Source organism: Macaca fascicularis, chromosome 17 (genome assembly GCF_037993035.2).
Source record: "Macaca fascicularis isolate 582-1 chromosome 17, T2T-MFA8v1.1".
Lineage (NCBI taxonomy): Eukaryota > Metazoa > Chordata > Mammalia > Primates > Cercopithecidae > Macaca > Macaca fascicularis.
Window position 1 is genome coordinate 10144773 of NC_088391.1, and position 25165 is coordinate 10169937.

Genomic DNA, 25165 nt, shown 5'->3' on the forward strand with positions numbered 1-25165 from the left:
CCAAATATTTAGCTGCCATGAACCCTTCCTCAGGAAGCTACTAGAGGATGTGCTCCAACAAAACAAAGAATTAACCAAGAAAAAGATACAAGCTCTAGGAAACAGGGAATCCAACACAGGAGAGAAGGAAAAATTATTTCCAGGAGGATGCTGAAATCTGGGCTGGTAACTACAGTAGACCTGAGGAGAAACCAGCCTGAGTTTGAAGCAGAAGGATAGTTCCCAGAGGATGTCCGCACAGGAAGAGAAATGCAATGGCAAGATTACTAGTGTGTTCACCACATTGAGGAGAGCTTGGGAATGAATTACTCATAAATGCCAAAAAAAAAAAAAAAAAAAAAAAAAAAAAAAAAAAAACCCTATGAACTAAAAAAGACAAGGCAATTATTAACTCCCGAGGGGAAAAGATATACATAAGCAGAAATGTAAATGCAGTACACTGCAGACAATATTTACATAAGCAAAATAATACAAATACTGACCAGGGATTTTATCAGAAGATGTGCTGTCCTGTAATCCATAATATTCTAAAATGCATATTTTTCCCCTCATTTTAACATTTTGGAAATCAGAACACATTTTTTAGTCAATGTGATAAGAAAGTGTTGCATGATAGTTTACTTGCATCATAGTTACTTTATTTGCACTTCTCTTCTTGTGTAGTGCCTCATAAAATAATGGCAAACCTTATTATAATCAGAGGCATGCGTCTAAAATAGGAAGAAATACAGGAACTCTGTTCCTTAGTGAGAAAGAAGCATGTCCTGGGGGGAAGAGGAAAAAGCTACCTCTTCATCTTCCAGTAAGTCAGGAGACCATTTCTAAAGTTTAGAAAGATACAACTCTATAAGCACATCATTTGGAATGATTGCTGCAAATACCAGGAGTCACAGACAGTGGCTGACTCTGGACAGCAGTACCTGAAGGCAAGAATGGGTGGGGCAGGAGGCTACAAGGCTGTGAATTTTCACTAAAGTTTGTAAATATCAGAATTTTAAAACTATATATATGGATTAGCAGTAAAAATAATATGTGGAAATAGGCCTGGCACAGTGGCTCATGCCTGTAATCCCAGCATTTTGGGAGGCTGAGGAGGGCAGATTACTTGAGGCCAGGAGTTCCAGACCAGCCTGGCAAACATGGTGAAACCTCTCTCTACTAAAAATACAAAAAAAAAAAAAAAAAAAATACAGGTGTGCGCCTGTAACCCCAGCTACTCAGGAGGCTGAGACACAAGAATTGCTTGAACCTGGGAAGCGGAGGTTGCAGTGAGCAGAGATCGCACCACTGTACTCCAACCTGGGAGAGAGAGGGAGATTCTGTCTCAAAAAGGAAAAATAAAGTGCAAAAATAGTACATATAAACATAAAAATCATGAAATGAAGCTTTGCTATTTCAAGCGTCATCAGAACAGAGGTCTTCAGACTGAGACAACCAGCAGGAATTTTCATGGGCTTCTCTGTCAAGACCAGCCTTAGCCAGCCCATGCTGTCATCCCCGGTTGGGTTTGCAGAAGCGAGCGTCCTGGGCGACCAGGGCTCCTGGGCAACATGTACCTGGCCTCCCATGGCACCTCTTACCTCCCATCTTAGACAATTCGCTGTCTGAATTCTCACTCCCGGGAGATTAGATAGCTGGGTTTCAGGGACAGTGGTAACCGCAGCTCGCACAACACATTTTTCTAATGTCTTGTTACTGGGAGCCCTCAAGAATGAGAAAGGAAGCTGGCGGTTGGGCAGGTGTGGAGTTTTTTTTCACTTAGACATCTGTTAGTGGTTCTGGAAGCCCACCCCTCCTGTTTTATAGACGAAGAGCTCTGGATTCCTGATGCAATGAGGCATTCATTCTGACAGTGTGTTCCAGCTGCGCAGCAGTGGGGGCGGAAATGTACACGGTATCCTGGAACCAGAGGGTGATAAAGGGAGAGGAAGATTCCTCCTGATAAAGCAAGAACGGCTTGCTTCTCCTGTCAGAACTGCACATGAGTTACTGCAGGAGAAGAGGCCACCCCACCGTACACTGGGACATTTGTGCACGGCCTGGCTCTGGATGGGAGAATTTTGCAATTCTGCAAACAAGTCTTTTGTCTGCAATTCTGCCGGGGATCTGCACGAGGCTGGCATGATTTGCCAGGCACCCTGAGAGGCCAGCAGGACCATCAGCTGCTAACCCCACCAGGGCTGAAGTTCAGCTGCTGGGAAGGGTTGCAGCCACACCTGGTTCTCACACAGAAATGCTTCCACACTAGGTGGTAAGCAGCCCAGGCCCTGGCCCCGCCCCCAGAGCCCCCACACCTCCCACTGTCCTCCAACCAAACGGGGGGCAGATATGGCCCAGCAGGGGGCCTCCGGGAGCTGACTCTGGAGGCCCTGCGGTGACAGGTCTGCTGGGTCAGGCCCGCCTGTTAAACATTTTAAATATCCCTCCCTGCAACCAGATCTATCAGCGAGTGGCCCGAAGGCCCAACTTCCTGCAGAAACCTCTCCACCTTCCTCTCCCAGCCTCCTTTCTCCCTGGCCCAGTGTTTGCAGGTGCAGAACACCAGACAGCATCTCTCCTAGTAAAATGTCTTTTCCTATGAGCAAGAAGAGAAGCCCTTTTCTTATCCCCTGGGGAATCGTGATGCTCCAGCCTGCAAGGAAATGCTCCTATGTGCTCTTCCGTCTGCTTCCCTAACTTGTTTATCCTGATCCATTAGGTTAAAATGGCCAGGGACAGCATCCTAAAAGGTGAAAATAAAGTTACTGACAAGCAGCCTCCCGGACCTGGGCCGACTGCAGGAAGAGCCAAGCCTGGGTGACGTGCATATCCTAGGCTGGCTGGGGGCATCTGATACCCAAATTTTGTAACTGGGACTGCCAGTGACCCTCCTCGCCTCCTCCTTCCCACCTCTCAGCTGCCACTCTGAGTGTCTAGACCCCACAGGACAGAGATTCCCCAAGGTATATGGCCCAGGCCACAGATGCCCCTGGCCCTAAGGACACACTGAGCTCCTCCTATGCAGCCATAGGGACGGGACTTGTCTTTCTCCAACATGGAAAGCTTAACTGGTCTCTTATCCTTTGGTAGAGGCAGGCCCAGGTGTGGCCAATGGAGACAAAGGGGTCCCCCAGTGTTCCTGGCTAACCTAGGGTCTTATGGGGTCTTTATGGGTTGGAACCAGGTGGACCCTGTGCTAGGATTTAAGAGGGCAGGTTTTTAAAGAAGTTTTTAAAATGATGCATGCACAGGGTTAAAAAAAAATTAAGATATATACATGCGGCCAGGCATGGTGGCTCATGCCTGTAATCTCAGCACTTTGGGAGGCTGAAGTGAGCAGATCACACTGGTGAGGTGGGGCTTTGGAACTCCCAATGTGCATGATGATCTGGTGAAATCATTCGGTCAGTTTCCTCTGTCTGTACAGAAAACATTTTCCAGTCTTTCCTGACTGTAAGACTTGGGATAATTTAGCAAAGGGTCTCTTTTGGTTTGTTTGTCTTTATGTGAAATCAGTGGCAGGCTGCATAGTGGAAAGTGTCCATGAAGTAAGGACTCAGAACACCAGAGTAAATCCTTTTTTAAAACATTTTATTTAATTATTTTTTAGAGACAGGGTCTCACTTTGTCACAACTGGCATGTGGTGGCATGGTGGTGGCTCAGTTAGCTGGGCATGGGGACGCACACCTGTAGCCCCAGCTACTTGAGAGGCTGAGGTGGGAGGATGGCTTGAGCCCAGTAGTTCAAGGCTGCAGTAAGGGTACTGCACTCCAGCCTGGGTAACAAAGTGAGACCCTGTCTCTTAAATTAAAAATGGCTGGCCAGGCGCGGTGGCTCATGCCTGTAATCCCAGCACTTTGGGAAGCTAAGGCGGGCAGATCACGAGGTCAGGAGATTGAGACCATCCTGGCTAACACAGTGAAATACCATCCCTACTAAAAAAAAAATACAAAAAAATTAGCCAGGCGTGGTGGTGGGCGCCTGTAGTCCCAGCTACTCGGGAGGCTGAGGCAAGAGAATGGCGTGAACCCGGGAGGCAGAGCTGACAGTGAGCCGTGATCGCACCACTGCACTCAAGCCTGGGTGACAGAGCAAGTCTCCATCTCAAAAAAAAAAAAAAAAAAAAAAAGAAATGGTCAAGAGCAGTGGCTCATGCCTGCAGTTCCAGGCCTCTGGGAGGCTGAGGCAGGCAGATTGCTTGAGCCTAGGAGCTAGAGACCAGCCTGGGCAACATGGCAAAACCCTGTCTCCACAAAAAGTACAAAAATTTAGCCAGATATGGTGGTGTATGCCTGTAGTCCCAGCTATTCGGGAGGCTGACTTGAAGCCAGGAGGTCGAGGCTGTAGTGAGCTGTGATCGCACACTCCACTCCAGCCTAAGTGACAAATTGAGACCCTGTCTCAATAAAATAAATAAATAAAAACTTTTTTTTTTTTTTTTTTTGAGACGGAGTCTCGCTCTGTCGCCCAGGCTGGAGTGCAGTGGCGCAATCTCGGCTCACTGCAAGCTCCGACTCCCGGGTTCACGCCATTCTCCTGCCTCAGCCTCCCGAGTAGCTGGGACTACAGGCGCCCGCCACTGTGCCCAGCTAATTTTTTCTATTTTTAGTAGAGACAGGGTTTCACCATGGTCTCGATCTCCTGACCTTGTGATCCGCCCGCCTCGGCCTCCCAAAGTGCTGGGATTACAGGCGTGAGCCACCGCGCCCGGCCAATAAAAACTTTTTGTAGTGATAAAGTCTCTACATGTTGACCAGGCTGGGCTCAAACTCCTGGCCTCAAGTGATCCTCTTTATTCAGCTTCCCAAACTGCTGGGATTACAGGCATGAGCCACTATGCCAGGCCTAATTTTTTTATTTTTAGAAATGGGAGTCTCACTGTGTTGCTCAGGCTGGTCTCAAACTCCTGGCCTCAAGTGATCCTCCTGCCTTGGCCTCCCAAAGTGCTAGGATTACAGGCACGAGTCACTGTGCCCAGCCCCAAATCCTTAAACTCTCTGGCCAAGGCTTTCTCCTGAAATGAGAAAAATAATTCCTGAATACCTTCCTTAAAGCATTGTGATAAGTAACAAATGTAACGCAGTTTGCGAAATGCCTTGAACATTATAAAGTAGCCATGTAAACGTAGGATATTCTGGTTTTTCTCTTTCATTCTAGCCAGCTAGTCCCTTTAGGGGACCCTCATGCACTGCACAACTTGGCAAAGCTGGTCTCGGCATGCTTAGCCTCTCTTCCATCCCAGCCCCGCCCACACTCCCTATTCACCCCTTCCAGATGCTCCCACTACTGCTTGGGACAGGGCCTCCCAGGGCAGCACTGCCTCTGCAGGTGTTCCTCTCCCTGACATCACTTGTCATCTCTCATGGTATAAGGGCCTCAGTGCACTGAGGACACCCTCATTTTGCTGCAGCACAGCCCATTGTTTTGGGTCTGGAGGGGACAGGAGACCAGATGGTCAGGGACAGAAGCATTGATGTAAAGAACTGTGTTTGTTTAACCCGTAGAAGACAGGGTATAAAGGCCCACGGGAGAAGTTTGCAAATGCACGCTGTTAACAGAAGAAAGATTACAGGTGTTCTGCACAGCTTTATGAGGTAGAACCAGGTGGACCCTGTGCTAGGATTTAAGAGGGCAGGTTTTTAAAGAAGTTTTTTAAATGATACATGCACAGGGTTAAAAAAATTAAGATCTATACATGCGGCCAGGCATGGTGGCTCATGCCTGTAATCTCAGCACTTTGGGAGGCTGAAGTGGGCAGATCACTTGAGCCCAGGAGTTTGAGACTAGCCTGGGCCACATGGCAAAACCTCATCTCTACAAAAACTACAAAAATTAGCAGGGTGTGGTGGTGCATACCTGTGATCCTGGCTACTCAGGAGGCTGAGGTGTGAGGATCACTTGAGCATGGGGAGGTTGAAGCTGCAGTGAGCTGTGATCACACCACCGTACTCCAGCCTAGGTGAGAGAACAAGACTCTGTCTAAAAAAGAAAAAAAAATATATATATATATATACACACACACACACACACACACATATACATGCATATAAACACACATACATATATACATACATGTATAAACCTAAAATTCTTCCTTCTACCCCTGAAACCAGTTACCATAGATGCCCTCAGCAGAGGCAAACAGTTACCAGTATCTTTCCAGGTACAACCTAAGCATATGTTCATGTATCTCCTTTTTTTCTATCACATAAATGGAATTATTCTCCACATATTATTGAGCTAGTCTCTCTTTCTCACAAATCAACATGAATTTTAGATTTTTCCCTGTCAGTGCATGAGAATGGTTTAATTTTTTTAACAGCCTCTTGGTTTCTCATAGTACAAATATTCCATAATTTATTTCATCAGTCCCCTGGTCAAACGTTTAAATTATTTCCAGTCCTTTGCTGCAATGAATATCTTTGCACACATGTCTTTGAGCCCATGGGGACTATATCTGTAGGATAAATTGTTAGAGGTAGAATGCTGGTCAAAGGATAGGTACATTTTAAATTTTGATAGATATGGCCAAATCGTGAGTAGATTTTAGCCTACAGTAAGAAAGAATTTTAGCAACCAAAACCACTCAAGTGGTGTGTGGACTATGTTAGGAGGTTGTGAGTTTCAGAAAGGAATCAAGACCAGGCTACAAATCAACTTGTCAGAAATGCCATTGGGTATATTCAAGCATTGTAAACAACACACTGATCACAAAAGGTCCTTTTTTTTTTTTTTTTTTTTTTTTTTTTTGAGACGGAGTCTCGCTCTGTCGCCCAGGCTGGAGTGCAGTGGCCGGATCTCGGCTCACTGCAAGCTCCGCCTCCCGGGTTCACGCCATTCTCCTGGCTCAGCCTCCCGAGTAGCTGGGACTACAGGCGCCCGCCACCTCGCCCGGCTAGTTTTTTTTTGTATTTTTAGTAGAGACGGGGTTTCACCGTGTTAGCCAGGATGGTCTCGATCTCCTGACCTCGTGATCCACCCGTCTCGGCCTCCCAAAGTGCTGGGATTACAGGCTTGAGCCACCGCGCCCGGCCAAAAGGTCCTTTCAACTCTGATACCCTAGCTTCCTTTTTACTTATTTTTATGTTTTAAGTGACTATATATATATATATTTTTACATGTACAACATGACGTTTTAAAATATGTATGCTCTAGCTTCCTAAGCATAGGTATCACCGTAGAGACTCAATATGTATTCATTGAATATTGTGCAGAGATAAAGTAAGATGTCATGCCATTCCCATTGGAAGGTGTGTAGAAGGAAGTGGGTCAATGCAACACATCTCAAAAGAAGTCCTCTGGTGAAGCAGCGCTGTCACGTAAGGCACTGCGCACGGCGGGCTTGCACCATGTAGGGCCTGGGCAGGTGGTTAGGAGTACAGAGGAGGCCTTTCCTGTTCTCCCCATCATCACTCACATTGTCCATGTCTAGAACTCCACATTCAGAAAAGTGCTCTTTGGCAGATGTGGCCAAACAGGGAGTGCAGTTTCTGGCCCTGAATCACCATTATTAGGTCAGCATCTTCAGCAGCAGGGCCATGGCACCCAGACGGGTTGTGATCCATCCTGAGGAGTGTGCTTATTGCTAAAGGTAACTGAGCATCCGAGGTTTCCCAGAAATGGGAAGTTCCTACCTTACAACTCAGTTCATTTCATTCCTTGGAAAGATCTTACATATAATGGGATAAAATGTGTTCCTCTTTAATCTGCTCCTGTTTCTTGATTTTAGGTCTTCCTTTCACAACCAGTGAATACAAAATTGTCCTCCATCTACATTCTAAGCCTCACAGAGCCTGAGGGCTGCAATTAAACGCCAACTCGGTCTTCTCTCCTTTGGGTTCGATCTCTTCAATTCTCTCAAGGTTGCTTGTGTGTCGTGTTTTTCAGATATTTGCAACTTAATTGCTGTTTTTGAACCTATCCCTTCTCACTCCAAGCAGTCACAAGTCTCAGAAAGTGTATTGCCCAGAACTTGGCCTGATCTTGGCCAGGAAGGAGTAGCGTGGAATCATCTCCCTGTTTTTCTGTGCACCTTTCTAAAATCAGCATCCCGGAGATCCCTTGCTTTGGCCTGTCAAGCACACCCTCCCGCTTTTTTTTTTGGGTAAAAGCACTGTGATTTCTCATTAGAGAGCTGTTCTTCCTTATTCTGAGAAGTCCTGGTTCTCCCTGCCCCTCCCACTCAGAGGATGGTAGCACACAGAACCCAGTTTAGGCCTTCAGACTCTAGCTTCCAGAGTTTTGAGCATTTGGAAGAAAAATGTAACAGAAAACAGTGGAACAGAGAAGTTCTGATGATCCCATTTCAGGGATGGGGTTGCGGGGGTGTCCTCATTTTCCTGCAGCTTGGTTCTTCAGTATCCAACAACTATTCCATACCTTTCCAGAAAATCCCTTTTCCGATTTAGAGTCCATTTCAGTTGCTTGCAACCGAAGAACTCTGACCCAGATTACCCTGTCCTGTCCCAGTCCCCACCAGGAAGTCACTGTGGACCAGACACTCCTAAATCTATTTCACACGTGTTACCATTGAACCACACGTCCCAGTCCTGCACTTGGAAAGCTGATCTGGGACAAGAACACAGCCTTTGTTTTGGGCTATCCCAGTCATGTCCCAAATTCATGACTGGGGATCGTGGATCCCTCTTCTTAGTTCACATCCATTGGTTTCCTGTCACCTATTGGGCAACTTGCCATCAAGCTCTCCCATCAAGTCACTGCCAAAAGTGTTGAGTAGCTAATTACAGCTCATGGGTTCAGCCACTTCCGTCAGTGTGCCACCCTCCCAGGCAGGGAAGTCAGCGTTCACAGAGCTTAACTAACTGGCCAATCAGGGATGAAGCCGAGTCAAACCCAAGTCTGTCAACCCCAAAGCCAGGGCGTTGGAAGGAGGAATCCTCTGAGGGGTCCCTGCCTACAAGAGACCTAGGGGAGAAGTTGCATCTTACATGGTTCCTGAAGACCTGTGAACAAAGGGGGTTGAGGAACCATATGAAGCCAGTGCCCGGATGCAAAAGGCCCAGCCTCAGACTCCATGTGCTAATTAATGGAGCAGTAGAGCTAAAGTGTTGAGGTGGGAGACAGGATGGCAGAGGAGAAGGGGCACAAGATTTCCAGCAAGACAAAGACCTGGGTTTGGAAGGATCCTCCAACCTAGGCTTCATTCAGCATCCTGGGTATTGATATTGATATATTGATGCACCGTTGGCATCTCTCAGATTCAGAGGTTGGCAGGAAAGATGCCCCGCCTTCTGACGGTGCCCCTCACCCCACCTGATCTCTCCTCAATCCCCAGCTTTGCTCCCTTAAGGATGTATTTTAGGGTAGGGAATTGACAACATAAGAAGTTTGATGTGTGGGCCGGGTGCGGTGGCTCACGTCTGTAATCCCCACACTTTGGGAGGCCGACGTGGGCAGATCACGAGGTCAAGAGATCAAGACCATCCTGGCCAACATGGTGACACCCCGTCTCTACTAAAAATACAAAAATTCGCTGGGCGTGGTGGCACGCACCTCTAGTCCCAGCTACTCGAGAGGCTGAGGCAGGTGAATCACCTGAACCCGGGAGGTGGAGGTTGCAGTGAGCTGAGATTGCACCACCTCACTGCAACCTGGCAACAGACCAAGACTCTGTCTCAAAAAAAAAAAAAAAGAAAAGAAATTTGATGTGTCCGGAGAAACACCAACATTGTTGGATGATGGAAATTATAATAAAATAAATTTAGATGTTGCTTTTGTTGAAGTTTTTTTTTTTTTTTCTCACCCTGATTTGGTAGTTTGAGATTCTAATTTTATAACCTTGGTCACTGGGAGAACCTTGACTGATTCCTATCATTTTAAACAGCCTTTTATAGTCACAGCATCTAGAGAGAGTACATTTCCTCTTCTTTTTCAACATATCACATTTCTTGGCAGAAATAGCTAGCAGAAAGCACCAAAATGTTTATAATGAGGATAAAATCAAAATTTCGCACATCAGATTTCTCTTTTAGATTATTTCTTCCTGTTAAATCTTTCCCTGTTTTAACTTTATTTTAGTGGCTAACAATTTAACATTTATTTTGACACTGTTCAATCATCTTATAGGATTTCATCGTCAAAGGACATTGGCTCTGGGGTTAAATGTTTCTAAACCAAAAGGACTTTGTCGGCATAATCATGAAAAAGCTTGGCTGGGTTCAGGCCGTTGTCACCTCCCACTTGAATTCCGAGGGTGAACTCCGGAATGGCCTTCCTGCTTTCTCAGCCTCCACTTAACTCGGCTTCTTTCTAAGATTTTCCTTTTTAAAACTGTACACTGTGCTCTTGATTCTGATGTAAAGTAGTTTGTAGGCCAGACTCAGTGTCTCATGCCCGCAATCGCAGCTCTTTGGGAGGCTGAGGTGAGCCTCAAGACCAGCTTGAGCAATACAGTGAGACCCTCGTCTCTACAAAAAAATATTTTAAAAATTAGCCAGGCATGGTGGCGCGTGCCTGTAGTCCCAGCTGCTTGAGAGGCTGAGGTTGGAGGATTGCTTGAGCCCAGGAAGTCAAGGTTGCAGTGAGCTTGGGTAATACCAGGGCAACAGAGCAAGACCCTGTCTCAAAAAAAAAAAAAAAAAAAAAAAAGAGAGAAAAAGAAAAAAAGCTAGCTTGTGGTGGCCATTAAGGAGTAAAGATCAAGTTCAAGTTCAAATCAAAAGTATGCTAAGACTCATAGCAGAAGCCACAGGAAGAGCCTTTATTTAACCCCCAACCCAGGCCAGGATGCCCAAGTGACCTTTGCCACGTTCAGCTGAGTCACCAGGGTCCCCAAATCTTTTGCATTTTGCCCTGAAACTGCTTTCCCATCTCTGCTCTCAGTGACTAACTCCGTCACGAATGTGACCCAATTTGTTCGGCAAGATGTGATTTTTTTTTTTTTTCAACTCATGCTGCTTTTACTGGTCACGATTCTCTCTCAGGCATTTAGCGACTCCCTTTCGGCACCCGCCCGGCCCTACTGCTGAGCTGGATTGAGAGCTTTCTCCCCAGCTGTTCCCTTCCAGCCCGTCCTCCTCTCCCTGGCACATCCATATTCCATTTGCTTTTCTGCAGCATTTTGATATCTCCAGAGTCTCCTTAAAATAGATAAACACTAACCTCCAAGGCAAGTGGCGAGGCACAGCCCAGACTCTCATCAGCTTAACAATCTGCTCCAGGAGGCGGCTGGATGGAAAGAATAATGATAGGAGTGATCTGCTCATCGAGGCTGTTTGTCATTTACAAAGCGCTTTTGCTTGCATGATCTTATTGAATATAAGCACGGGTATAAGCACTACTTCCATTTAATAGAAAAAGAAACTGAGTCTCAAAGAGGTGAGGAACTTCTCTAGATGGTAAATAAGAGGCAGGGCCAGGACTGGAACCTGTCCTTTTAAAAACTGCTGCATAATTTACATTCAATAAGACACAGATGTTCAGTATTCAGTCTGATGGATTTTGACAAAGGGATGCACTTTGTGTAACTACCACCCCAAAAGGGAAAAGATCTTTCCATCACTCAGGACGTCTCCTTGTGCCCTTTCTCAGTAAACCCCCATCCCCTTCCGACTTCGACACGAAAGATTTGTTTTGCCTTCAACCTAAGTCTGACTCCAAACTCCTGTATTCCAAATTCCGTCCTTTTTCTCCGACACCATGCTGTGCTTCGGAATTAACAAAATGGGCACCATGGGTCCCACCTGGCTGGAATCTATAGACATAGGACTTTAGGAGGCCAGGCCATGGTCTTTTAGCTGAAAAACTAGGTCAGCTGGTCGAGTGGACCTCGAAGCTTTCAGTTTTTGGAATGTATGGAGGGCAGTTCCAAAAATACACACAGGCCTGATCTCTAGAGTGCACCTTGAAACTGAACTCACCACTCTCCAGCCTCAACAGCACTTCTACGTGCTGATGGTCACTGAAGGGAAACTGGTACAAGGCTGAAAGAGGAGTCAGAATTCAGCTGGGAGGCAGAGAACACAAGACTCCAGTCCCACGCGTCTAGAGCCTTCCCACCTGCCTTAAACTGCCACCACAGGGATCTGGAGCCACTAGTTACAGGCAACACTCTCCATTCTCACATCAGAAAATTCTCTTTTGTGGACTTTTCATGCCCATCAGGCGGCGTAATCTGACAATGGAGAGCTTTGCAACTGGAGGCCTCCATTTCAGTGGAAAAGAAGAAAGAAGCAAAATCATGAAAGCCCACTCCATTACTTCCAAGGCTACGCAGTAAAGGGAACGAGCTGCTGAGTCACCGTGGGCCTCATTCCTATCAGGCTTCCATTAAGGAAGGGAGACCTTCCTTAATGGAAGGTTTATCTGTTTATCTGGCCAGTTTTATGCCAAACTCCTTGTCCAGTCCAGCAGGTTAACTGATTGCTCTTGGATTTTGTTTACATGCAGTGACATGCCAGTAAATTATCAGCTGGTTCTCAGGGAAGCAGAAAAAAGCCCCAATGTGTAGTATTTGGAGATTTCCGTGGTTTCACTGAAGGCGGCTTTGAGAGTGTGCCTCTGCAACCTGGCTCTAGCGCACTTCCAATTTACAATAACACCTTTAATTTATTCAGCACACCCCTACCTCAGCGGTGACACAGTGATCTAAGGGGTGGAGATTTGAGAGTGGCCCTGTCCCCTCTGCATGCTGTCCCAAAGCCATTTTCTCCCCGCAAAAGATGGGGCGCTGCATAGTCAAGAGAGTTTGCAAGGGCCTCCTCTCCCATGTTGGAATCTCCAAAGAAACCTTCCAAGTTATTTGGAAGTATAGAATAAACATAAGAAAGCCCGAGATAAATTCCCACAAACCTCCAATCCAGGGGGCTGAGTCGTCAGCCTCCACCTTTCTTTACTGGCCTCCGTCAATAGCCAGCCTGTACAAGTTTTTAGAATATCCCTAAACATTCGGTTTTCTTTCTTGTTTGATTTTGTTTTTCTCTTTAGAAGACTAATTGCAGAAAAGCCTAAGAATGCACTCATTTCCTGCTCCCGGATGAGCATCAGCAGCCATGCAGAGAGGAAAGGAATGGCAGGAAGAGGCTCCAGCTGAAAACAGCATTGAAGCCAGGAGTGAGCGCCGGGGTCTGTAAATATCGAGAGGCTGCCGCGCTGCCAGTCATACTCCTCCTCTTAAGGCCACAAGCGTAGGAGGAAAGCTGAATGCCAATGTGCAGGCTCAGAAAATGATTTGTGCGGTGAAAAGATTGTTTTTCCTTTTTTAAAAAAAATTTAATTTTTAAATTTATGATTGACATAATTGCACATACTTCTGGGGTACAGTGTGATGTTTCAGTACAAGTGTACATTGTGTAATGATCAAATCAGAGTAATTAACACATCCAGTACCTTAAACATTTATGATTTCTTTGGGATGAGAACATTCAAAACCCTCTCTTCTAGTGATTTTGCAATCTATAATACATTATCATTAACTCCAGCCATGTTTTTCCATTTTCATCAACATGCCTGTGTGGGGTCAGGTTGGCAGCAGGGCTCCCTGCTCTGCCGGCATTTACAGCACCACGCTGTTCTCTTTGGCCACCTTAATTAGCACTCACTCATCCTGTGCCTTTGCTCCTTCTTCCCTCCAGAATGTGACCTGATTCTGCATGACCTCTCCCAATCTCGACTCCATTTCCTGTCCCAACACATCCTTGCTCTTGACATTCTGCTCTGGGTTTTGTTTTCTGCTCCACAGTTCTTTGGCAGGAGCTTTGGCTTTACATTTATAAGCCTTCTGATGACTACAGATATTCAAATAATTATCCAAGCTTCCTGTCTCTCTTGTTCAGTACAGTCTCTTTTGTGTGATGCATTCATTAAATCCCTCTGACAGACACTTTGCCCACTGTTATGGAGGGGTTCAAAGATATCCAGGAAGAGGTCCCTGCCCTCAGAGATTTTGTAGTCCAGCAGAGGAATAATAATAATATCTATGCCGTACTGAGAGCTTTCTACACGTCAAGCAGGTTCCTCCCATTACCTTAGACCTCCGAATAATCCTTGAAATAGACCCTAAGGTTATTCCCATCCCATATAGGTGATAACTGAGGCTCAGAGAGGTTAAGTAACTTGCCAAGGTCACGTGGCTTGTAAATGGTGAAGATAAATATGGAGCTGGGATTCTAACGCAAATGGTTCCAAAACCTAAGCCCTTACCACTGTGTGACAGTTAAGTATCCAAATAACAGTACAAGGCAGAGAGTGCTGATAGCAAAAACAAAGCAGAAGTTAAGAACTAGGTGGTTTTAGAGGGTGGAGATGGGAGATGATGGTTCATAAGAACCTTTTTAGGGGGAAGTAGTGAATTCCCAGGCCCTGAACGTACTTGGGCAGAAACTGGAGCTATCTGTGAGGCTCTGAACTAGTGTCCGCACCTGAAAGATGCCTCTGGAAGTCCTTCTGGCCCTTGGAATGCTGATTTTAGCACGTGACCTATGTGCAGCACCTAGAAGGATGATTTTTTTTTTTTCCTCTCTCTCTCTCTCTGAGACACAGTCTCGTTCAGTTGGCCAGGTTGGAGTGCAGTGGTGTGATCTTGGCTGCAACCTCCTCTTACTAGATTCAAGCAGTTTTTGTGCCTCAGCCTCCTGAATAGCTGGGATTACAGGCATGAGCCATCACTTCCAGCTAATTTTGGTATTTTTAGAGACGACGTTTCACCATGTTGGCCAGGCTGGTCTGGAACTCCTGGCCTCAAGTGATCCACCCACTTCGGCCTCCCAAAATGCTGAGATTACAGGCGTGAGCTAGTGCACCTGGCCAAGAATGCTTCTTGATGGTGCAGATTGAAGGAAGAAGCCAGGGACCAAATCCTCAGAGCTAGAACACTCAGGGGGCACAGTTAGTTTTGACTGCAGTCCTCATCTGCTTCGAAGCTTGCCCATCACTTGGGCCAGGAATATATATATGTGTATATATATATATACACATATCACAGTCACTGTTTGACAGCTAAAGAAGCAAGAAACGGGACTCTTTAAGCCAGTAGTTCTCAAACTATAATCCTGAATTTATTCCATACGCTGGACTTGGGAGTTCCACAGTAAAATTAAATCATTGCCTTATTGCTAACACTCAGGGGTGGTGCAGTTGTACTAGTGTACTAAAAGCACCTCAACTTCAATAGATTCCATTGAAAATGTTCCCTCAAATGTTTCTGAAAATTTCAGCACCTGGTCTTACTTAGCTGACAGTGGACACTGATACAATAAAACAAATAAATGAGTGGAGCTAACAACTATTAGCAGAGAAACAGAAGTAACCAATTAGATTTGGCATGACAGCTTGGCTTTTGTATTTTCATGGACGGTGGGTGGTAGTTTTGGATTGCACACATTTATTACAGTCATACTTTCTGCCCGTTAAATTGTTCTTAGATCATTTAATAGAAAAAGTACATCAAGGCCGGGTGCGGTGACTCATTCCTATAATCCCAGCACTTTGGGAGGCCAAGGAGGGTGGATCGCCTGAGGTCAGGAGTTTGAAACCGGCCTGGCCAACATGGTGAAACCTCATCTCCACTAAAAGCACAAAATTAGCCAGGCATGATGGTGCGCACCTGCAATCCCAGCTACTTGGGACGCTGAAGCAGGAGAATTGCTTGAATCCGGGAGGCGGAGGTTACAGTGAGCCAAGATAGCGCCATTGCATCTAGGCTGGGCGACGAGTGAAACTCCATCTCAAAAAAAAAAGAAAAAGTTACCTCAATGTTCCATGGTGTTCTGCAGAGTCCCATGGCTTCAGGTGTTGCCCCTCACCTTCCTCACACGCGGCGTGACTGAGTGATGATTATGTGGTTGTTGACCTGCAGTGTGAATGAACTTGTGGAGATTCTAAACGGTGGGACTGTGTGCCGTGACTAGGCTGGAGCGGGGCACTTTAAGTGCTGGGGGAAAATGGTTCAACCCAGGGGTGCAAAATACAAAGGAGGGTCCCAAGCCTTCTCTCCCATTAGCACTGCTTCCCTCACTGCAAATGGTGCATTCTCCATCAGTTAAGGATGCATCAGAATCGTCCCACGGAGACTCTGGTCCACAAAATGGATCCCTCACTGCCAGCTCCCGAAGGACAACTCCCACGCCTGTCACACACCTGTCAGAATCTCAGGCCCGTGGGAGGAGGAGCGCACGCACAATTGGAAAAAGGCAAACAGGTGAGTTCTACCTCGTCATCTGCTTAAAAACCTCAACCTGGGGCCGAGCACAGTGGCTCACACCTGTAATCCCAGCACTTCGGGAGGCCGAGACTGGTGGATCACCTGTGGTCAGGAGTTTGAGACCAGCCTGAGTAACATGGTGAAGCCCCATCTCTACTAAAAATACAAAAATTATCCGGGCGTGGTGGCGGGCGCCTATAATCCCAGCTGCTTGAGAGGCTGAGGCAGGAGAATTGCGGGAACCCGAGAGGCGAAGGTTGCAGTGAGCGGAGATCAATCACACCACTGCACTCCAGCCTGGGCGGCAGAGTGAGACTCCATCTCAAAAAAAAAAAAAAAAAAAAAAAAGGAACCGCTACCTGGACCCTCAATGAACAGGACCTTTAAAGATGTTTCACTAACGTTTAAATGCTCCCCTTTCAAAGAGCCCCTGTAGCCAGCAGAGGGCTGTGACCTTTTTCTCTTCCTCAATCCCACCCTTCCCTCCAGCCCTGCACCTGAAACTGAGACCCAATGCACCAATCCCTGAAAGAGGCCGGCTGTGCCCTATTCTCCTGCAAAGCCAGTGTAGGCCCCAGCGTCTTTGCCCACCAGAGCCCGGGCCACACCAGATGCCTTGAGCTGACGCACCCTAGCCTCAGGCTGCCGGCACTGCTGAGTCCTCTCCTTGGAGCACTGGTCTACCCCCTACTCACTCTCTCCCCAGCCAAGCCCATCTCTTCTCTGAGGCTTCAGTAATGCACTAGATGCAGATGCTGTTAACTAAGGCCTCTGGAACTGCCTCCTGGGCCTTCCCCCTAAATACTCATCAGGCACCTCAAACTCAGCATGTTCCCTGCTAACCCCATCATTTCCTGCTCCAACCCAGCTACCCACTCCCTGTGATTGTGAACTAGTGGCTGTTACCACCACCTACTTGGCCATTTGAGCTGGAAACCTGGAAGCTGTCCTTGAATTTTCATTCTCTGTCTCCCAGCGCCTCATTCAATGACCAATCACATTTCAAGTCCTACTTACTTTTTTTTACCTGGCTTTCCCGTGATCTCAGTCTTAAGCCCTCATCATCTCATCTGGATTTCCTGTAACAGATATCCCTGGCTCGGCTTTTTCTCTCAGGAATTTCATCCTCCATACTGCTGCCAGGAGGATCTGTTTACAAAGCAACTTGGAGGCAGGTGTGCTGGCTCACCCCTGTAATCCCAGTGCTTTGGGAGGCTGAGGCAGGAGGATGGTTTGAGCCCACGAGTTCAAGGCTGAAGTGAGCCATAATTACACTACTGTACCCCAGTCTGGTGACAGAGTGAGACCCTGTCTCTAAAAAATAAAATAATGATAATAAATAAGCAACTCAGACATCTAATGACACCAACGTTTCTGACCAGCCAATAAAGCACAAACTCCTTTATGTATTACACCTAGGTCAGGCGCAGTGGCTCACACCTGTAATCCCAGAACTTTGGGAGGCCAAGGCAGGTGGATCACCTGAGGTCAGGAGTTCGAGACCAGCCTGGCCAACATGGCGAAACCCTCTCTGTTCTAAAAATACAAAAAATTAGCTGGGCATTGTGTCGGGCGCCTGTAATCCCAGCTACTCAGGATGCTGAGGCTGGAGAATTGCTTGAGCCCAGGTTGGGGAGGTTACAGTGAGCCAAGATGGTGCCACTACACTCCAGCCTGGGTGACAGAGGGAGACTCCTTCTCAAAAAAAAAAAAAAAAAAAAAATTTAATAAAATATATATTACACCTGGCCCTCCCTCCCCACCTTTATCTTCTGCCTCGCCTGGCCTGACATTTTAAGCCCCATCAAGATGCAACTGCTCATCCCTTGCCTTCCTGTCCTAAACCTGATCATGCTTCCACCTCCAGCTGCCTCGAAGGCTGCCCTTCAGCTGTTATTCCCCACCGTCTCTGAGCCCGCCTCTTCCATCCCAAAGCTCCCATGACCCCAGTGCTTACTTCTGGATGACCCTGTTGATTTGTTATATGTTTATGTGTTTACTGTCTTTGAATCTCCATCCGCTAGAATAGTGCCCGGCCAGTCTTAGAGCAGAATGACAAACAGGGTGAAAATCTAAAGCCAGTTTCAGCACAACACTGTCAGTATTTTCAGCCTTTTGAAAGGAAATACCAGAAGTCATCACCACCCCCAAACATCCTATGGGCATTTCTTCACTATTAAAACATCCCCCATGTTCCCTAACACATAGCTGTGGGGATGGGATGGCTCCCGTCAGCTTCTTGCATTCATCCCTGATTCTCCATCTCAGTGTCTCCAGTTAGGAGTAGACCTGAGTGAGAGACGAGGGTTGAGACCCAACTCCCCATCCCAAGCTATCTTTCCCGATACCCGAAATCACCTGAGGCTCCCATCTGCCTCCCTAAACACATACACACACACATAGACCAAGTGTCTCTCCCCTGTCACACCCTGCTCTCATGCCTGGTTCCCTGCATGGCCTGAAGTGCCCACCACCAGCTTGGCTCAAGTCAGCAGCGATCTGGTGGCATCTCATCCCCAGGATGACTATTGGCTTGACACCCTACCAGACTTCTGGTTGCCCCAGTCTCCTGCGGCCACAGCTAAGAAGCTGAGTATTTGATAAGTAGACAGTACTATGAGGCCCTTACAGGTCACCCATGCCTTGCGCCATAGCCAACAGAGGTGACAAACATGGCTTCTGTTCCAGGTGATCCGCCGTATACCCCATTCTGATCGTTACTGAGTACTTACCAAGTGCATGCCACCGACTGCCTGTCTTACAAAAGGTGCAACTTGGCGTCATAAGAACACGGGTTCTACAGTCAGGCATAGGTTCAAATCCCAGGTGTGCCAGTTAGTAGTTGCATGACCTTGAGCAAGTTACTAACCTTTCTGTGCCTCAGCTTTCCATCTGTAAAATGGGACTGACAACAATAGTACTTCCCTCATAGGACTGCTCTGGGGAATAAATGAGTTAACAGAAAAACAGTGCCTGGCATGTAGTGGGGGCCACACAAGTATTAGCTGTCATTATTCATGTGCTAATGAATATTAGTTCATCGACTTCTCACATCACCCCACTTTACAGATGAGAATACTGAGGCTAGAGAGACAAAGAAGCCCAGACTTGAGCATCTCCAGCATCCATGTCCTCAACCAGTGAGACCATTTGTGGCCCAAATCCCCTCAGCCATGCAGCTTAGGCCTCCAATCCCAATGCTTAAACTGGGCAAACCTTCCACATCCTTATATTGATATCACTTACCATTTTAGTAGGAAATGAGCTCTGAGTTGATTCAAAGGTAGGAAATGCCTAATACTTAAAAACAGTTTGTTTCATAAAAACAAAAACCTTTGTTAATTAACACCTAACCAAGTCACTCCATTAACAGGAAAGTGACATGGTGGCAGAGCGAGGGCTCAGGGTTCCAAGTTTTGACTCATTGTTGTCAACAAGCACGTCCTTTTGCCCAGGGAACATCAGAGAATTGTTCATACAGAGACAGCGACCGCAGATGGGGCACTAGTGCCTTCAGCTGCAAAAGGTCGTCTGGCAGGAAGCACGTTGGTCCCCTGGCAGTTTCTTGGGCCATGTGGCATAACCGCCAGGTTATACTTCTGCAATTACAGTCCCCAGGGACCTGCCACATGAAACAGACATTGGCTGTGATCCTGTAAAAAGCCTCAAGCAGTGGCTCTTTCAGTACAAGGAAACCCTTGGGACAGAAAAGTTTACTTTTGCTCAGGCTTTATGGTGACAACCAGCGTGATCAACAGGAATTCTGCAGTGGGGTGACGCATCAGGCTTGGGAGCCTTTGCGCTTGACTTTGAAAGATTATAAATACACCAGGCTCGCCAAGCATAGCCAGTCAGTTACAAATTACGAGTCATCTTTCGGTTGTTGCTGAACTTCCTTTACACCTCTTGTTTTGAACAGTAAGCAAACAACATCTAATCTTCTGGCTGTGGAGTTCCAAGTACACCACAAAGCATCGGGACACACCTTTGCCCTGGCTGCTTTGTGTGGTTGCAGGTTAACCAGACATGCAGCTAGGAGTTCACCTAAAACCTTCCTTTCCCCGGTATATACCTTGGTGTTGATTTGACGGCTGGATTCTGACTATTGAGTGTTCAGGGATAGTTACTTCATTAAGGCTTCTGAGATCCCCCATTTGCTTGAAGATGAAAACAGGCAAAGGTATAAACAGATAAAGAGTCACACAGATAAATAGCTGTGTGGGCCATTACTTTTAAAGCATAGTAGATGTTATTTGTGTTTGGAGAAGCTTAATGATACACTCGAGAATCCAATAGTAGAAATTGTTTGCTTTCAGGAAAAAAACGTTATACCAGGAAGGTATGTATGAAGAAAAGAACTGTATAACAGCAATCTACAATACGCCTGTTCATTTGTAGCATAACAGTTACACCTGCTCACTGGAGCGTCTTTGAGATTTCAGTCTTTGGTGTAAGACACATGTATGCACATGTGCACACACAATGGTAAGCACACATGCTCTGCAGCTTCAACCCTCAGTGCGCAATAAAATAAAAAAGACACTTGAATCATCTGTCTCAGCCCCAGCTAGAGCCTACGTCTTCCAACATGAATTTTAAAATACCTTTTTGCCTTTTAAAATATGCTGTAGAGGCCAGTCACAGTGGCTCATGCCTGTAATCCCAGCACTTTGTGGGGCTCAGGCAGGTCACGAGGTCAGGAGATCGAGACCATCCTGGCTAACATCGTGAAACCCCGTCTCTACCAAATATACAAAAAAAACATAGCCGGGCGTGGTGGCGGGTGCCTGTAGTCCCAGCTACTCGGGAGGCTGAGGCAAGAGAATGGCGTGAACCTGGGAGGCAGAGCTTGCAGTGAGCCAAGATCGTGCCACTGCACTCCAGCCTGGAGGACAGAGCGAGACTCTGTCTCGAAAAAAAAAAAATGCTGTAAATGATTTTTAGTTTATCCAGGTCCTTTGTAATTAATCTCTGCATTCATCGTAATTGGAAGTAAAGCTCAAAGTAAGAAAATAGCTTTCCTCCAAGTTTATTGCAATTAGAGAAAAATATAATTTAAATGTTTTTGTTTCCCATTTCTGTTCCTTCCATACATTGGCTAGAATGGTTCCTGGTCTGTAAGCCAGTGGGTTGAGATTCCTGATCAGACCACCTTTTCAACTCAGTCCTTTCTCCTCTTTGTATTTCTCCCATACAATACAATATTGAACATTTCACAACCTATGGGCATATGTTTTTGGCAATGTGGCTAAGCCAGGCAGCATTGAGGACTGTCCTGGTGACAGTCTGGTGCAGCCCTCACCCAGGTTCCCACACTCACACCCCTCCATTCTCCAGTGGGCTGTGCAAGTAAGTTAACAGTAAATAAATGGCCCAGAATGGCTTCCTGTTGGGGAATAAAAGGGACAAAGACTTCTGCCCTTAAAACTCCGGTACCAAAAGTAATCTAGCGGAAATCAATATTACTAGGAATATCCTATGATTTGGGTGGTGTTGAGTTCAAAGACAGCATGGCCGAAGTGTGACCATCCACCCAGTCACATGAGGCAAAAACCCAGGCGCTACCCGCATCCTCACCTCCAGCTTCCTCCCCACGGCCAGTCGGTTAGAACGTGTAGGGAGAGTACCTCTCCCAGCCCTGGAATCCTCTCACCATCTTCACCCCTTCACCACCTTCAAAGACTTTCATGGCCGAGTGTGTTCTGACCATGCCTGACCCAGAGCCCTTCCTCTGGGCTCTCAGCTCCACGTCACATCCTCGTGACCACGCACCTCTCACTGTTATGTGCTTAGATACGTGTGTGTGTCCACCTCACCCACACACTGTGAGATCCTTGAGGGCATGTTGTCTCTTTCATTTCTGTATCTCCAGTGCCTAAAAAGGAAAGTGCTCACTTACTAAATAAATATACAATATAAAAAATAATTTTTATCCCTTGTCCCATTTGAGATCCCAAATGAGTAAAGTTTACAAGTATTCATCTAGTCAGCATCCCACTAAGACCACACAGACACTGAGATGAGCACAGGATGCTTATAAGCAAATGCAAAATAAACTATGAGAACTGTGACAGCTTCCAGTGCTCTTCATTATAAATATCGGCTCTTCATTATAAATATCGGCAATTGCTAATATTCAATAACATGTCAAACACTCTACATTAAATTATCACAAGTCCCTCAGGCAGGTGTTAGTTTTCTCTTTGTACAGCCCAAGAAGCTGAGACAAGAGTCACACAACCAGCCAATAGAGAGAAAAGATTCAAACCCGGAGACCTTCTGTCTCTAATCCCACCCTCCTCCCACTGTCTCCTGCTGCCTTGCTGTTTCAAAGCTTGGCTCTGACACTATGAGCACTGCCAAAATTTTACAACAGTTTGTGTATGTCATGGTCTGCAAACGCTGCCGATGGCAGTGGTGGCAGCCTCAATAGAAGGCTGGGACTGCTTACCAGAGGGAGGATTTCCTGAGCTCTAGTCACACCTGCTCTTTGTTCTCTCTCTCTCTCTCTCTCTCTCTTTCTCTCTCTCTCCCCCCCCCCCCCGTGTCTCTCTCTCTCTTTTAAATACAGACAGGGTCTCACTCTGTTGCTCAGGCTGGAGTGCAGTGGTGTCATCATGGCTCACTGCAGCCTCAAATTCCTGGGCTCAAGTGATCCTCCTGCTTCTGTCTCCTAAGTAGCTGGGACTACAGGCATGCACCACCAGGCCTGGCTAATTTCCTTATTTTTATTTTATTTCTGTAGAGACAAGGTCTTGTCACCTTCCCAGACTGATCTCGAACCCCTGGGTTCAAGAGATCCTCCCACAAAGGCCTCCCAAAGTGCTGGGATTACAGACGTGAGCCACCACACCTGGCCCACACCTGGTTTTTATCCTCAACACACACCCCCAGGCTCAAACTCAAAAGGAAGGAGCAAACCCAAGAAGCTGCGTGAAAGACACCTTGACCTAAAATGTGCTCATGAACAGGCAACTTGACTACATATTCTCCTCGACCTACAGTGGAGCGACATCCCTATAAAAGCCATTGTAAATTGAAGATATTGAAAGTCTAAAATGCCTTGAATATACCTAACCTATCGAACATCAGAGTTCAGCCTCGCTTCCCTTAAATGTACTCAGAACCCTTCATTAGCTTACAGTGGGCGACATAATCTAACACAGGCCTATCTATGTTCTAATAAAGGGTTGAGTATCTCATGTGATTTATTGAATACTGTACTGAATGTGAAACAGAATGGTTGTCCGGGTACTCACCATTAGCTGACACAGCTGAACGCACACTGCGCCTGAAGAGCGTTTGAAGCATTGAACTAAAATTAATTGCTGGGTGATGGGGCTGCTACAACGACAGGGTCATCAATTTCTCTCTTCTGCTGAGACTCGAGAACCGCGGGAAGAAGGCGCTGGAGCATCAGCACTTGCTGGTTTGGCAGGCTGAGCGCTCTTCCTTCAGGAAGGCATCAGGTGTCCGTGGTTTACCCTTCTGAGGGCAGGGCTGCCTGGGCGCTTCGGCTCGCAGCCACTGCCCAGCATCGAGAGAGTGTCATACAGCATATCCCTTGCCTGTGGGATAAAGGCCAGTCTTCAGAATCTGAAGTGCACTATTTCTTTTTTTTTTTTTTTTTTGAGATGGAGTCTCGCTCCGGAGTCTTGCTCTGTTGCCCAAGCTGGAGTGCAGTGGTGCCATCTCGGCTCACTGCAACCTCCGCCTCCCGGGTTCAAGCGATTCTCCTGCCTCAGCCTCCCGAGTAGCTGGAACTACAGGTGTGTGCCACAACACCTGGCTAATTTGTTGTATTTGTAGTAGAGACGGGGTTTCACTGTGTTAGCAAGGATGGTCTTGATCTCTTGACCTCGTGATCCGCCCTTCTCGGCCTCCCGAAGTGCTGGGATTACAGGCGTGAGCCACCAGGCCCAGCCCTGAAGTGCACTTTCTACTAAATGCCTGTCACTGTTACATCATCCTAAAGTTTAAGCTGGAACTCTCTATACTTGCACCTGTTGTGTGAAGGATGTATTAGAAACAATACAGTTCCCTCCAACCCCTCCCCACCTCATTTGTGGAAGAACCTCAGGTCTCCCTCCTAGAAACGGATTCAGCCTCAGAGATTCTCAAGACCAAGGTGGCATCCCAGGGTTCCAGGCTCTGGAGACGAGGATGTGGAGGGAAGGGGGTAGGGGGAGGTCACTCTAGGAAAACGCATGTACCCTAGATCCCCCAGTGAGCTAAGTGGGACTGACTCCTAGATGGAAATAGCCCGGGCAGACTTGTCACTGCAAGAATTCTGGTCTCCCTGGATACCCAGCATGCTCAAGAGCCCACTTGAAACGCTGAAACACTTCAGCATACTGTATGTGCTCAGAGGAGTGGCTGAGACTAGCAGGTTGAGGAAGGAAAAGGAAGAGGGCCTTCTACGTGCCAAGTCCTAGAGCTCAGGCACCATACCAGGAGACAACATGAAAAACAGTCTGCAGCAGACGTTGCTCTCGCCTCACGCAAAACCACTCCAACCTCCTCCTAGCAAGATTTCCTGTGCACCAAAGGCTGAAACACTGAAGACCTCTTCCTCCAAAGTCCCTTGCACTAGGGTTTTCCCCGAGTAGTCTTCCAGGTCGATTATAATAATAATAGCAGCTTACCCAGGCAGACGCTCTGGTGCATGGTACAGCCTGGGCATTTTAAGTGGCTACCACACTGCCCCTCTGGAAGCACAGAGGTGGAGATGCTTTGGACCTTCTCCAGCAGGGGTGACAGTGGCACTATGTCTAGTCAATCTCTAACCTCAGGGGCAGTCAGCAGCATCAGCACAGCTTCCTGGTTCAGCAGCTTTCCGGCCTGCAGCACAGGCAATGTGGTTTTTGAGTTCACAGTGGAAGCAGCAGATACAGCAGCTACCTGACTAGGCCAGTTTTGCAGTATGGTTCTGAGACTGCACCTGGACCCACTCTGTAGCCTCCCTCTCCAGCCCTTGCCATCATTCTGTAGCCCAGTGGTTCTCCAAGGGTGGGCTCTGGACCAAC

The 25165-nt window shown here is 47.0% G+C and overlaps 1 long non-coding RNA gene across 5 annotated transcripts; it reads right to left on the bottom strand.

Annotated features, from left to right (window-relative positions):
• Positions 1-3263: 3263 nt before the first annotated feature.
• LOC107127922 (uncharacterized) lies at positions 3264-24923 on the bottom strand. 5 transcript variants are annotated; one of them, XR_012426796.1, is made up of 5 exons: positions 23399-24923; positions 15687-22014; positions 11102-11167; positions 5837-5935; positions 3264-4994 (listed from the first exon to the last, which is right to left on the bottom strand). It is a non-coding gene; the product is annotated as an uncharacterized lncRNA (long non-coding RNA). The 5 variants fall into 5 exon arrangements; XR_001486303.3 differs by having other exon boundaries at positions 3264-5959; positions 11102-22014; positions 23399-23707; positions 24785-24923; XR_012426795.1 differs by having other exon boundaries at positions 11102-22014.
• Positions 24924-25165: the final 242 nt, after the last annotated feature.